We start from the raw sequence: 13,543 nt of genomic DNA, 5'->3' as shown, positions 1-13,543 counted from the left end.
TGGAATGTAAGGTTTCATGTCGAAGGGGGACTTTGAGATCTCAGGAAAGGATCATCAACACCCTATGAAGAAAATCTGATCCATTCCCTCCTCTTCTACATCTTGTTATTTTTTTCATCTTTATCTCTTTACCCCTTCATTGATCCTCTATTAATCCATCCTTTTCTTTATCTAAATTCACCTCCCTGTCTCTAGTTTATTTTCTCAATTTTTCATATATAAAAACCTTGTTTGCAACTCCAAACTCGAACTACACCTTTGGACACCAACATAACCATGTGCTCCCACAGGGAGCATATCCTTCCTTGCCCCACATTGTTGCAAGCCCATGCATAGGCCCGTTTCCCCTTGATCCAAGCAGAAGTAGGTTCAATTCACCATTGACCCCACTAAACAGCCTAAGTCTGGAATCTGCTAAATTGTGTCAACCAACTCCACTAACTTCTCTCACAATGCCAAACTGGCAGAATAGGTTATCTTGATAACCCCATTGGAACAGACCAACAAGCACCTAACACCCACTGACCCATCTGCAGACGATGCAACACTGCTGCCACACATAAATGCAATTAAAGTAATTATTAAATTAGTAGAAATGATATAAAATTAATCATATCTTACCAGTTCTACATTAATCTAATTTTTTTTAAAAAGGTAAAAATTTATAAAATCTTAAAATTCATTTATATTATAGGTTAATGTAGTGAAAATCATATAACATTATTACCTGAGTTTAAGTCAAAGTTGGACCTATAAATTCTTCTAAAATATCTATGAAATTGGCCCATATTGTCATCCCTACCAAAGATACAATGGATATTAAATTTTCTCTTTTCAAGGCACGTCAAGTCAGGTAGGGGTAAATTTTTCATTTTTGTTATTTTAGAGATTTTTCAGTTGTACCAAGAGACACATAAATCATGTTCCCTATTTCAGTCTATTTTATATTTTTGTTAGAAATGGATAAGGTGCAACATGTTTTATCACGTCATATAATGTGTTTGTAAAATTTGAGGCCTATATAATCTCCCCATGTACTCAATGTTGATCTTTAAACACATTTTTGCTTCATTGAGAGTTTTTATCCTTCTTTCAACCCTCTTGTTCCTATGAAAATTAATCATTTCTATTTTTTGATTCAAGCGCAAATCCATAGTGGACTAAAGTGTGACATCCATGTCCTAGATGGTTCTAGGGATATAGTGGATTGTTTTGTGATTTCAGAGGCCATACATGATGTAACACGACCGGGTCAACCCATCGTGTCACACCACTGGGGTTGGTCACTATGAAAGAGGCAACAACGTAGTAAGATGCATCCAAGTTTAATGGAAATTCAACGAGTGATCTGGGGCGAGGTTCAGGTGACGACACCGGGAGGTGTCGGGCCTTGTCCAGACTCCAAATGATCCGTGAGCTCAGCTCGAGGGCCGAGGAAGTGAGGGACGAGTTACCGTACGACAGCGTCCATACCATCATCACTAACAAACTAACCCAACACTATCAAGAAGTATTCTAACACGAGATGGTGGCTAGTCCTATATCGTTGTAAAGGATATCTCAAGGCAGAGGAGCAGTCAAAGGCTGGGACTGAAAGACGTTATAATAATGTAAAGAAGGGGAAACAAATTTGACTTGCGTACCCGATCGAGGTGTTCGGGGTAAGTTGCGTCCCGATCGTCGCGTGTGGATCGCAGCGGGGGCAACCGAGAGCACTGACGTGGGCCGGTCGAGCAGACAGGAATGTAATTTGCGACCCTCCAGTGCAAACAGTGACCAACAGAGTCAGGCGCCGACCAGCCTACCGACGAGGGAAAACGGGGTGGTGTTCGATCCAACATCTAGTAAGTCGGTGGGGATTCTCCCATGAACAACTGTGTCGGTGGACCCAAAAGAAGAGGTCGAAGTGATCGAGGATTCGGGCACCGCAGAAAGAACATGCGGAATGTTCAGACAAACTCACGGTGTCGGTTGGGACTTGCGGATGGTGGTGCCGGGAAAGAAGTCAGCCGCGAGTTGACTGCATATCTGGCAGCAACAATGACCCTGTCACGATGGTTCAAACTCAAGCGGCAGCATGCGTATAGGGCTCGTACTCATTTGACTAAGGGGCTGGCAAAGATCGTCGTTTCTCAAGAGCTTCTTTACTCTAATAGAACTCGGTCAAGGCAGCTCGAGCACTAGCAGTGCACTTCGATACTCGGTGTTTAAACAGCTGCCCATCACGATCGATGTCTTTGACCTTTGGCGCAAAAGGTAGGCATCGTGGAACTCCTACGACGATAGTCAACTTTGGGAACTTCGTCGTCTGCCGATAGTCAGGGTAACAACACGGAAAGCCTTCTTCTTCCCCTCCGCTGAAAGGGATAACAAGGGGGGACTCTCAGGAATCAACTATGAGAGAACTCTTTCAACAAAAAAAAAAGTGTAACCATTCTTCGTCCTTTCTTTCTCAAAAATGACAAGTCTGATCAAAATGACACCCTCCCCCTTCCCTTTATAGTGAAAAAAAGGGGAGGGCCCATACACACGCAGGAGGGGGCCTCCCTACATTCCACGGGTGACGAAATAAAACTGGCGATGCAAAGAGAAACCTCTGTAAAACCACAAAGGACCTCCAAAAAACTGTAAAACTGCACGAATACAAAATAAAACAACAGGACGCGGATGCAATTTTAAACATGGTAGTGGAAGTTTGGATTCTTCACGTCGGCTCGGGCTCCACGATGAGGCTGATGATGAGTCGGGGAGTGTTCAATGGGATGGTCCTCCATCAATGCACTTGTCTAGATCAAGATTTTAGGCACTACATCCAAGATATAGTCATGTTTGTCATGGAAGCAGCATTCAAAATGAATTCTGATATTGGTATGCCATGTTTCCATAATAACAATGCAGACTAGACCTAGAACTTTTCAAATCAATTATTTCATAATGAAAAAGTTGTTCGGTACTATTTTCCACATTATCAATATACCTGATATTTTATATTACCATGATTGGGTAGCTATTTACCATGAAGTTTGTATCACATGAATATGTGCATGCCTTCTACGGAGTTTAAAATTTTTAGATCATTCAGATGTCATTTCCAGTCACATGATAAGGTTTGAATGTAAAACTTTTTTTTAAAATAAAACTGAAAAAAATGTGAAGTAAAACATTGGGTATGATTTCTCTGATTAATATATATTTATGTAATTGATTAATAGTTCCCTCATAATTTAATTTGAAACTTCAAAATTAAATTTTTGAGTAATTGATATGATGTAGATTTAATGAATTTTTTATTTAATTATTTACTTTAAGGTTGTATTGAAACTGATATTTTATTGTATACTCATATATATAATGTGAGTGTATTAAAAACCAAATTATAAATACTAAATATAAAGATAAACTTGCTTTTAAGATATAAAAATAAAGGGTGTCTATGATTGAATAAAATCAAAACTAGAAGGCTGGCAAGAACATAGGAAATAATTTTTATACCTAAGAGGCTGACCAATGGACATCAATTTTGGTCATAGCATATATGTTGGAGAAAGTGATGGGCTCAAAATTTAAGATATACATAATTCTAAGATGAATCACTTTATTTTTAGAAATTTTTTCATTTCTATTTTCATTGTAGCTCCATTGAAAATTTTAACAGGAAAAATTCTTATAGAATAAAAATTAACTGATATGTAACGAAAAAAAAAAATAATAAACATTAAAAGTTTGCTTATAACGAATCTGTATTTTTTTTGTAGAAACAATCTGCATCTTGTAAAAATCTGGATTCTCAGTGAGACCACTTTTAACACCAATTGAAAGTCTTGTATTTCTTTGCACTTTTAACTTCACCCATACAGTTTGGCAACATTTTTATAATGTAAAAAAATTCACCTCTTTACAATAGCTTTATATTTTATACATGTTAGAATAATCGTCAGGAAAAATAATTCAGAAACATCCATTTATGGTATATGAAGAATTAATTTACATAACTTTGGTGAAATTAAAAGTGCAAAAGAATATGAGAATAACAAATGGTGTTTAAAGGGGTCTCACAGGGAGCACTCTGCCCTAAAAAATAAGCATTCAAAATTATGATAATAATAAATAAAGGGAAGAATATAATTTTTAAATTAGTTATTATAGCAATAATTAATATTATGGATAAAGTAATAAAGTATTTGAATTAATATATGGGATTCTGATTCATATTAAGATAAGGAAAGAATAACTGATAACTTCCATGTGTATACATATTTTGAATCTATTTTTTGGTAATTTTATCTGGATTTAATAGGAAATAATGAACGTAGATTCTTAGTGGAAAAATTAGAACTAAAATTAAAGCAATAGTATATTGGACTAAGTACATATTTAGATTGGCACCTTGAACAGCGAGAAATAAATATAATAGATATAAATGCCAGTTCAGTATAAAAGTATAACAACGGATAAAAGGGAACATCAGAAAAAAAGGACATTACAATAACTTTTAGAGAACTCATTTTTGTTTCCATCAGAGATTGCTTCTTAATTTTGATATATAGCAATAGATAATAAGATATCGAAATAAAATGCTCCTTATGTTGAGTTTAATTTTGATTTAATTATATGATAGATTACAGGAACTTACCAGAGTGAACTGATTTTGGTTTGGAATAGCAGTTAAAATATATAACTCAAATCCTTCGTTAATCTTTTAGACTTGAGATTTTTTAAGGTTTTCTGATATATGATCCATTTCATAATTAAAAATTTTCATATATTATATTAATTCATAAAGAGAGAAAAGAAAAAAAAATAGATAGTGTTTTGAAATATGGATATTAAAAGAAACTAATTTATCAAAAAAGGATCACAAATTTTCAAGAAATATTTATGAAACTAAAAATAACTTAATCGGAAGAACTTGAATAAATTATGTCCAAGTAATATCTTGGTGTATAAGGTTTGTAAGTGAGTTATCCAAAGATAAAAAAAATTGGTAAAATTTAGTTTTTCCTGTAATTCCATTATTAATATGAATAAGGCATATGACATAGAGATTGTGAGGGTAGGGATAAGTGAGGTACCCAATATATTCAGTATCTAGAAACAATTTGATATATTTAATAATAACTACTTAATGTACATACATAGACTCATAAAATAGGTCTTTTAAGACACATAATTCAACCCCTAGAAATATCAGGTTTTCCTTAATAGATTTTAGTCGTCATACCTTATGAGTACTCAAGTAATATGGTTTGAAGAATCTGGGAATATAGGAGGGATGTTGTTGACCTTTTTCGTTAGACTTCTTGGATTAAGGGTTCAGATATTTTTAAATATAGATTAGGGCATCTAGTTCGGTAGATCGTACTCTTAGTCCATGATCACTTTTCTCTAATGGATCCTTCATCTCTATGGGATAAGATTATTATATTAAGGATATTATACTTGGAATATGTTAGGTAACAAGATGTTACAACTATATATTATCTTTCAATATGTCATTTAACTGTTATCTTTGTAAAAAAATTCCCTCAAAATTTTATGAAGAAAACATAATGTGATTCATTGTCAAATTAAGAAAAAAGTAAATAACATAGAGAATAAATCATACATATCACCATTAAGCTGAGGTCTATGTTATCTAAGCACAAACACAACTCAAACTAATATTAATGTCCTAAAACATTTAGCCAAATGAAGGAAACACATTTCATGGTTTATTCAAGAAAGTTTTGTCTCTGTTTATCATAATGGTAATGCTAAATCATAGCATCATCCAATATAGTTTTTTATTTATTGTGTTCATGGGATAATGTTGACACCTTCTGATCGTTGAAAATGGATCCCCTTAGCCAAAGTCCTTTGACCAAAGGTTGGCAAGGCCATTTAGGAATTTTAACATATTGAAAATCGATCAAAACACATGCATTTGAAATGAAATCACATTCCAAATCTTCATTAGTTTTCTAAACTGTAAGTGTTTCATAAAATCACTAATGTATTATAATGTGCTAAAAAGGAGACCCAGTGTTATTCAGTTTTCTCGTAATTTTTATTGGACACCTCTTGGGTTCTGGTGCTTTGATTCACGACTAGAATAACATTATTTTTCAACTAAAACTGAAATTGATTCCAAATAAATCTCTGAAATTGATTCCCAAACATGTATTGTGTCCCTTGTGGGGATCTTCATCCACCCTTGACTTGCTCCCTTGGATATTTTTTAAGTTCCTTCACATGCCCGGCCACTAGAAGTACCCACGTGATCAAGGTGCTCTTGGATCCCCAACCCCCATGTAATCTTATGCATGTGACCTTTTATACCCATGTATAATCTAGTTAAAAGCTTTACTAGCCGAATAAAAATTATTAGCCAACATTTTTTATTAACTATAACTATATCAACATATAGATTTATTAAATATGGATCAATTCGACTCAATTAATAGGTTATCTCTCCAGCCTTTGGATTTCCAAGCTACAACTTGTACTCTAGAAGATATATCATAGTATTCAAACTCCCCCTTCGAACCTTTACTGTCATCAGTTCATGTGTATATATATATAATCCTTCATCTGCATTAGATTCTTGAATGGCTTAAGATATGGTTACTATTGTAACATTCATCAAATATTAGTGCATAAGAGGGATCATTGGAGAATGCCTTCTCCAATATCCTTACTATTTGATAAGCCAAAAAGGTGTAAGTAATAAAACACAAAAAAATTATAATGTTCCCTTAAAAAGTATAGACTTGAGGTTCAAACCCCAGAGATCCACAAATAAATTATAGGATTTTTTGTATAGATTATTTTTTATAGATTAAAAACCACCTTTGAGTCAAGAAAAAGTTTTTTTAAGCAAATGGAGTGAAAGAAAACCTAAATTATGTTGAGAACAATTTTGGAGATTTTGTGAGAAACTTGTTGAATATTTTGATGTTAGGAAATCACATAATAGTCACTTCAAATTTCTCATGGAAGTTTTTGTCAGCGGGCTCCAAGGTTTGCCCACACAAGGACCTTAGACTTGGCGTGGTGATGTCGGACCTCACCGATGGCTTTGTCCGATGGGTAATTCCCTCACGGGAATGTAACTACGTAAGTTCAAATGACCTAGGTGGTGTGTACGTGCAGGTCTGACTTGCGAGAATTACCGGGTTCTGAGCTCCAAGGCAGGTGACCGATGACGATGACGGTGACCTTCTGATCCTCGTCGGAGCAACGACGACGACTACGGCAACAAACGGAATAATTCTGTAGGGGCTCGCACGTAACGGACAACTCGATTCATACCTAAGGAATCACTCGTGGTATAGTTTTTTTTCGATAATTTCTCTCACCTAAACTAACCCGAGCGCGGTGGAGTGCAGTCGAAAGTATACTGTAGAAAGTAATGTAACGTACGAATAATGGAACAGCGTACCTCATCAGTGGTTGCGTTCGTCATTGTCGTCTTCGTCGGTGTGCAGAGCAGTGCGGGCAGGTGCAATGGAGACGTGCCAAAGGCAGGCATTGTGTGGGTCGACAAGTGGCAGGAACTGGCACAAGAGTGTGTTGTTGGAGGTCGAAGGTGAGGAGTGACAGAGACGGCCGACAGTGAAAGGGGTCAAGCACTCAGCACAACACGTTGGGCAGCAGCCAATAGTGTGTCACGCGCTACGGGTGTGATGGACAATGGCCTTGGCAGCAAGAGCGGGCAGGCACAGCGACGATCAGCGATGCAACGTAGTTGTGGCACGCGAGCAGCTTGAACAATATCGGCCATGTTGGCATGACAACCAAGAGTTATCGCCGATGTTCTCTCAAGCACGGAGTTGGACTCATTCAAGCAAGTGTTGTCGGGCAGAATCGTGTCCAATCGATGGTCAGAGCTGATTTGGGGTGACTTTTTGAGCAACCCCAGCACTCAGGGGTGCAATGGCGAAAGGCATGGAGTGCAACGAGGGGGGCCAATGCAAGACCTTCACGCGCGAAAGCAGTGTGAAGAGTTGTCTCAGTCAAACTCCGCGCGCCCCAGCTGCGGACAGATAACCACGGATGCATCACGGGGGCTGCTCAATCGTGAAGTAGCACAATCCGATGACCTGACGAGTTCTAACGACCAGCGCGATCTCTCAAGTGGTCCAGGCGATCAACGGGGTTTGCAGAACGTGGACCCATGTCGGATGGCTCGGATGACAATGGATCCACACCAAACTATAGGTCACGGAGCGCTTCAGTGATTTTCCTTGCAACTCATTGATTGTGGCGCTAGAGTGCTGCTTGCGAGACTTGACTCTCCAACGATCCCAACCCAAGCCGATTGGTGCGACCATGGCGCTATAGGGGCTTGATGTGTGTTGCGGATCAAATCCATGCGGGTACCATGTTGCAAAGATCCCCAGGCAGACGTGCAGCCATGGCACAAAGATTGTTCGACGAAAGGATGTCGAGCGCGGTATGTAGTGAAATCTGTCAGGATATAGTTGCATCGCCAGACGGGTAGGGCACGAAGAAGAACGGGGGGTGTGCATAGGAATCCCTCCTCCCAACTCTTCACCCTTATTCTTCCTCCTCTTCAGCTTCTTTCTCTCCTTCTTTCATCTTCTCCTCCTTCTTGGGTGAGATCTAAAACCAGGACTAACTGCAAAATACAAGTTCCAGATCCAAAACAAATGTGGTGCCCATCATGGCCTTATATAGGGCCGTGATGGGCCCCTTACAATGGGTCCAACAAGGGGAAGTCCAATAAGAGACCCCCCTTTTACAACACAAACAAAGAAAATATGAGATTAAACAACATGAAAATAAAACGATACGAACGGATACAAAAACACAATGATTTGGACGCATCATGACGAGTAGGGTGCACTCATTGTGATGAACACAACAGAAATTAATTGAATGAAAACAGATAATTCAAACGTGAACATGTGCACAGACGTGCTCTACCCGGGCTATTTAAATCCGGGCGTCTTCACAGGTGCTTTGTCGCGTCGGTAGGGCTGCACACAGACTGGGAGTGATGCTGATGATGACGATGCTGGCTCTGGTGATGTTTTGTTGACGTCGTTTGGGCGCGCTCCATCACGTGGTAGTGCCAGAAAATGCTTGGAGGCTCTCCAGTTTTATGCTTCACTAAAAATGCAATAACTTGAGTTGTAGTTTAAATTGTTTTACACTGTTTGTGGCATTTTAAATCCTTAATCCTTGGCTATCAATTTCAATATTAATCAAGCCATAAAAATTAAGTGTGGAAGGTGAGAACTTTTGAGAATGCATAAATCTCTAGTGTCACTCCATCTCGAGCCAAGGATTCACTCTTCTTCAATTCTTCCAAATCTGATTATTTGTTTCCCTTCTTCACTCAACATGACACTAAAACAGATTGGATCCAAGAAAATATTTTGCATTCCACACTGCCAAAACAGAGTTCAAACAGAAATTCAGATATGATTACAATGATGAAGAAAAGGAGTATAAATAGATATCCCACATTCTCAATATGAGAACCTAGAGTGTGTGGCCAGTATTTGACAGTCTGGCCATTCAATTATGTGCCCCTTTTACAAGAAAGAAAAAAAAACTTCGCACTTGAAATTTCTCCTTAAGCTCATTTTGGGATCCACATTGGTCCTGCTCCATAATGGGTTTAATCGTGATTTGGTCCCCTCTCTCCTCCATCATTGATATACCATTAATAATATAATTATATATGCCATGTAACATTAATATCCATCATCATTGTAATACATGCATTTTTGTTGAGTCAATCTCCTCCAATACCATGGGAAAAAATCTTGTCTTCGCCACTCAATCACCTATGTATACTTCTAACTATATTTGAATCCCGTATTTAGAGACTCGTCAGCTGGAGTCAAGATTTAGTCATCTATCCACAAAATTTCCTTGTGTTTCAAGTCAACGGATCACTTGTACAACTGACGGAGGCAAATTGCATAATTAACTTTAATCGTGGTTGTAATTTTAATTTGCCTACAATCAAATAAAATTTATAAAAAGTAGAAACTTATTCAAATGTATAGTTGGAATAAGGTCGTCTCCACAGGGACGGGCCTTTAGGTTTAGATTTGATAATAGAGTTATTAGTTATTAAAATATAGCAATAATACCAAGGATAACAAGTACAAGATGAATTAAGTAATAAGTGGATAACATATTACTTTAATAAAATATGTATAGAAGAGAAAGATGTCTAAGATTATATATATGTTCTAGAGGTACTAAGAATAATAAATAAATAAAGAGGCTAGATATTATATTTAAGAAGAATAGAAGTATAGCTAGTGAAAATATAGTTATTTTTAAGAATAAGTATCTAGATATATATTCATATAGAATAGAAGAGCTAGAGTAGTATTTTTGAATACTAAAGATAGGTAAAGAGAAATATTAAGAAGTTGAGCGGGAGTAGCGGAATTTAATATTTATGTAGGTATACTATTTATTCTATAGTTAGAATAAAAGTTAGAATAGGTTATACCTATTCTAGCAGTTGTTTTTTTTGGTTATATATTCTTTTTTATAGTTTTTATAGAGTGTAGTATGGGCTATTTTGTCGAACACCTTAGAGGTGTTCGACCAAATGCCTTGGTCTGGGTCGAGAGAGGATTATATGTGTACTTATGTAAAGTTTATATGATTTTATAAGTTTTCTATAGTTTAAGTAGAGGAAAAATTGAAGATAAGAGGGCTTTTCATCGAACGACCCGCTGGTGTTCGACGAAATGCATCAATGAGGGTCGCTAATGAGATAGGTGTAGATTTTTTAATTTTTATGAGGTGAACTTAGGCAAATCAAATATATTTATTGATCACGCTAGGTGTTCGATGAAATTCCCCAACAAAATCTGTGAATCAAAATCGATCGCAAATGCACTATACGGTGAAATGTTTGATAAAATTTTCGCTAGGCTCAAAACGGATGAATAAGGGATCTATCAACGAAGATTAGATCTCACCGAATGCCCTGATTCGGAGAACAGGGATAGCAGCGCCGGTCGCCGTCGTGGAGTTTCCTATTAGTCGTCACCTGCTCTCCTCCTCCGTCCGGGTGCGACTCGATGAAGAACTGACCTCTGAGATCTTCTCGAGAGTCCTTTGAGCCTTTAGAGGCGTGTCATGGCACCTCACCAGCTACTAGGTCACCTGCGAGAGCCCTCAGCCGTCCCTTCTTTTCTTGCAGCCGGAGATGCTCGAATTGGGGCTCTCCGTCCCCTTTTAATGGCTTGGGAGGGGCGCCTTAGGCCGTCCGATGGAGGGGGATGGACCTGGGGGTCCTCCCACGCCATTGGATGGCCTGGCGGTCCCCCTACCGGCCATCAACCGCCGTATGGTCAGCCTCATTGACAGCCAGGGGCAACGTTGGACCAAACTGGCCCTGGCCGTTCGATGGGCCTCATTTGGGATCGACGGATGCGAGTAAATCGCAGCCATGGACCCCGATTTGGATGGTGTTTCCCATCTCCGGCCCCATCAGCGCCCCGTCAGCGGGCTCCGTCAAAGTTCCATCCACGTCGTCTTCTCTGATTTGTCGCCGATGGGTCTCACGATCCTCGTCAGCGAGCGCGGCCAATCAGAAGCCTGCAACATATAGAACAAAAATATTAGACTACAAGAGGCTGATCTCACCGTCCGATCTTCCTTGAGAAGATCGAACGGCTAAGATCTAGACCTCTTATATAAAAAGGCCCAAAATGATACGGGCTTCAAGTCGGGTCGCCTCGAAGCCCGGTATCTTTTTTCTCTTTGTTTTCCTTAAGATCGCGGCCCGTTGGGTCACGGTCCATAGATTCCACGCTGGCCCAGCCTACTGTGATTCTAATTAAAAGTGGGATTTCGCAATCCCATATTGGAAAATTATAAAATACAAAAGAGTATATAAATTTCGGTGTATGATGTTAGATGCAATAAATCGAAAGCTGTACTTCTTCCATGCGATTTGTAAGCCTGTGTTGGGCTCTTTGTGAGCTTCCATGTGAGGTGGGCTTCGCTGCCAGCCGTGCCAACTTGCCAGCCAGCCTGCTTGCTTGAGGCCCGGCGCTTTGTGTCTGCTCCTTAGTCAGCCCAATAAGGCCCCCTTTTGTTTCATTTATTTTTCCCTATTTCTTTCTTCAAATTCAATACAGATTTCACCCCTGCAATTTCATAGGCAACATACTAAATAGAACATGAGAAGATTAAAAAGGTATTAAATGTTAAGTTCAACTTAAAAAATATTTCGATTGTATAACATGCATAAAATGACATTAAAATGCAACAATTTTATCATTTTCTCTATGAAATGCAATATTTCATACAATTGGGTAAAATACACATGAAATGATCCCAAAATGCCGTTAAAATATGTATAATTACATGACTCATTTTGGACTTATCAACAACCATGACATGAATGAACATTATTAATGCTTAGATATAATACCATTCAGAGAATCATATGAATCAACTTAGTAAACTCTTTTTTCTTAAGAGCAACAACCATTTGTCCTAACAGCCACATGATCATGCATACTTATTCTAGTAGTATGATGATATAGTGATATTCTATCTGGATAATTTGATGTCCACCTCCACTATCATCAAATAGAAATACTTATAATATATCTTTAAAGAATAGTGATCACTGTGTTATGATCTCATCATAATTCACTAGCCCATTCCACATAATCAAGGACTTCATTATAAAATTGTACAGAATTAATAATGAATAAGCATATCTTTCCATGAACTCAAACAAATGGTATGGTTGGCTTGTTTCCCACATGAAAACATAAAATAATTATAATGTTATAAATATGTATATTTTTACTTATATTCAAAGTTTAAACCATTAATAGATTTGTCATTTTAATATATGTGTTTTATGGCTTGGGAATGTGTCTTTTGGAAACAGGTTAGACATCAATTTTTTTTAATAAAAATTTTTCAATGGGATTGACATAGTTACAGTTGAGTACATGTAATAAATCATTTCATATTTTGTGAAATAAATACATGTAATAAATCATTTCATAAATTAATCAACCTAAATTGTGTAAGGTATGCCTTCAAAAATCATTTCAAAAATTATATTTATTTATATCTTCAATTAAATATAAAAAAATTATTTGGTGTAGATTTTTTGAAATCGAATTGTATACTCCAATCTCAGTTCAATAGTTTATGGAGAAATGGGGAGTATGTCTCAAATGCCTATCATCATCCCATGTAACTTAAGTATTTATTTTTAAAATTATGTTAAATTATAATATTTGATAATAGGTATAATTGTTTCTCCAAGATTATTTATATTTCATCCACATTGGATTAATCATTATGATACGTGATAGACTACTCATTTTTCATTTTATGTAACTTTTTCCATTCATTGCAGTGCCCTAATATTTAGTTCTTATCATACATGATATTACTTTGTTTCCAGGAATATTTTTTACTCAAATTCATCATGAAATCATATTATGCGCATTTATGAAAAAAATTCATGCTCCAGCACTATCATGAAATATGATTGACAGAAGCTATCATGTTAATAGTTAAAAGAAAA

This window comes from Wolffia australiana, chromosome 12, assembly GCF_029677425.1.
Source record: "Wolffia australiana isolate 7733 chromosome 12, ASM2967742v1".
Lineage (NCBI taxonomy): Eukaryota > Viridiplantae > Streptophyta > Magnoliopsida > Alismatales > Araceae > Wolffia > Wolffia australiana.
This window is presented reverse-complemented; position numbering follows the sequence as displayed.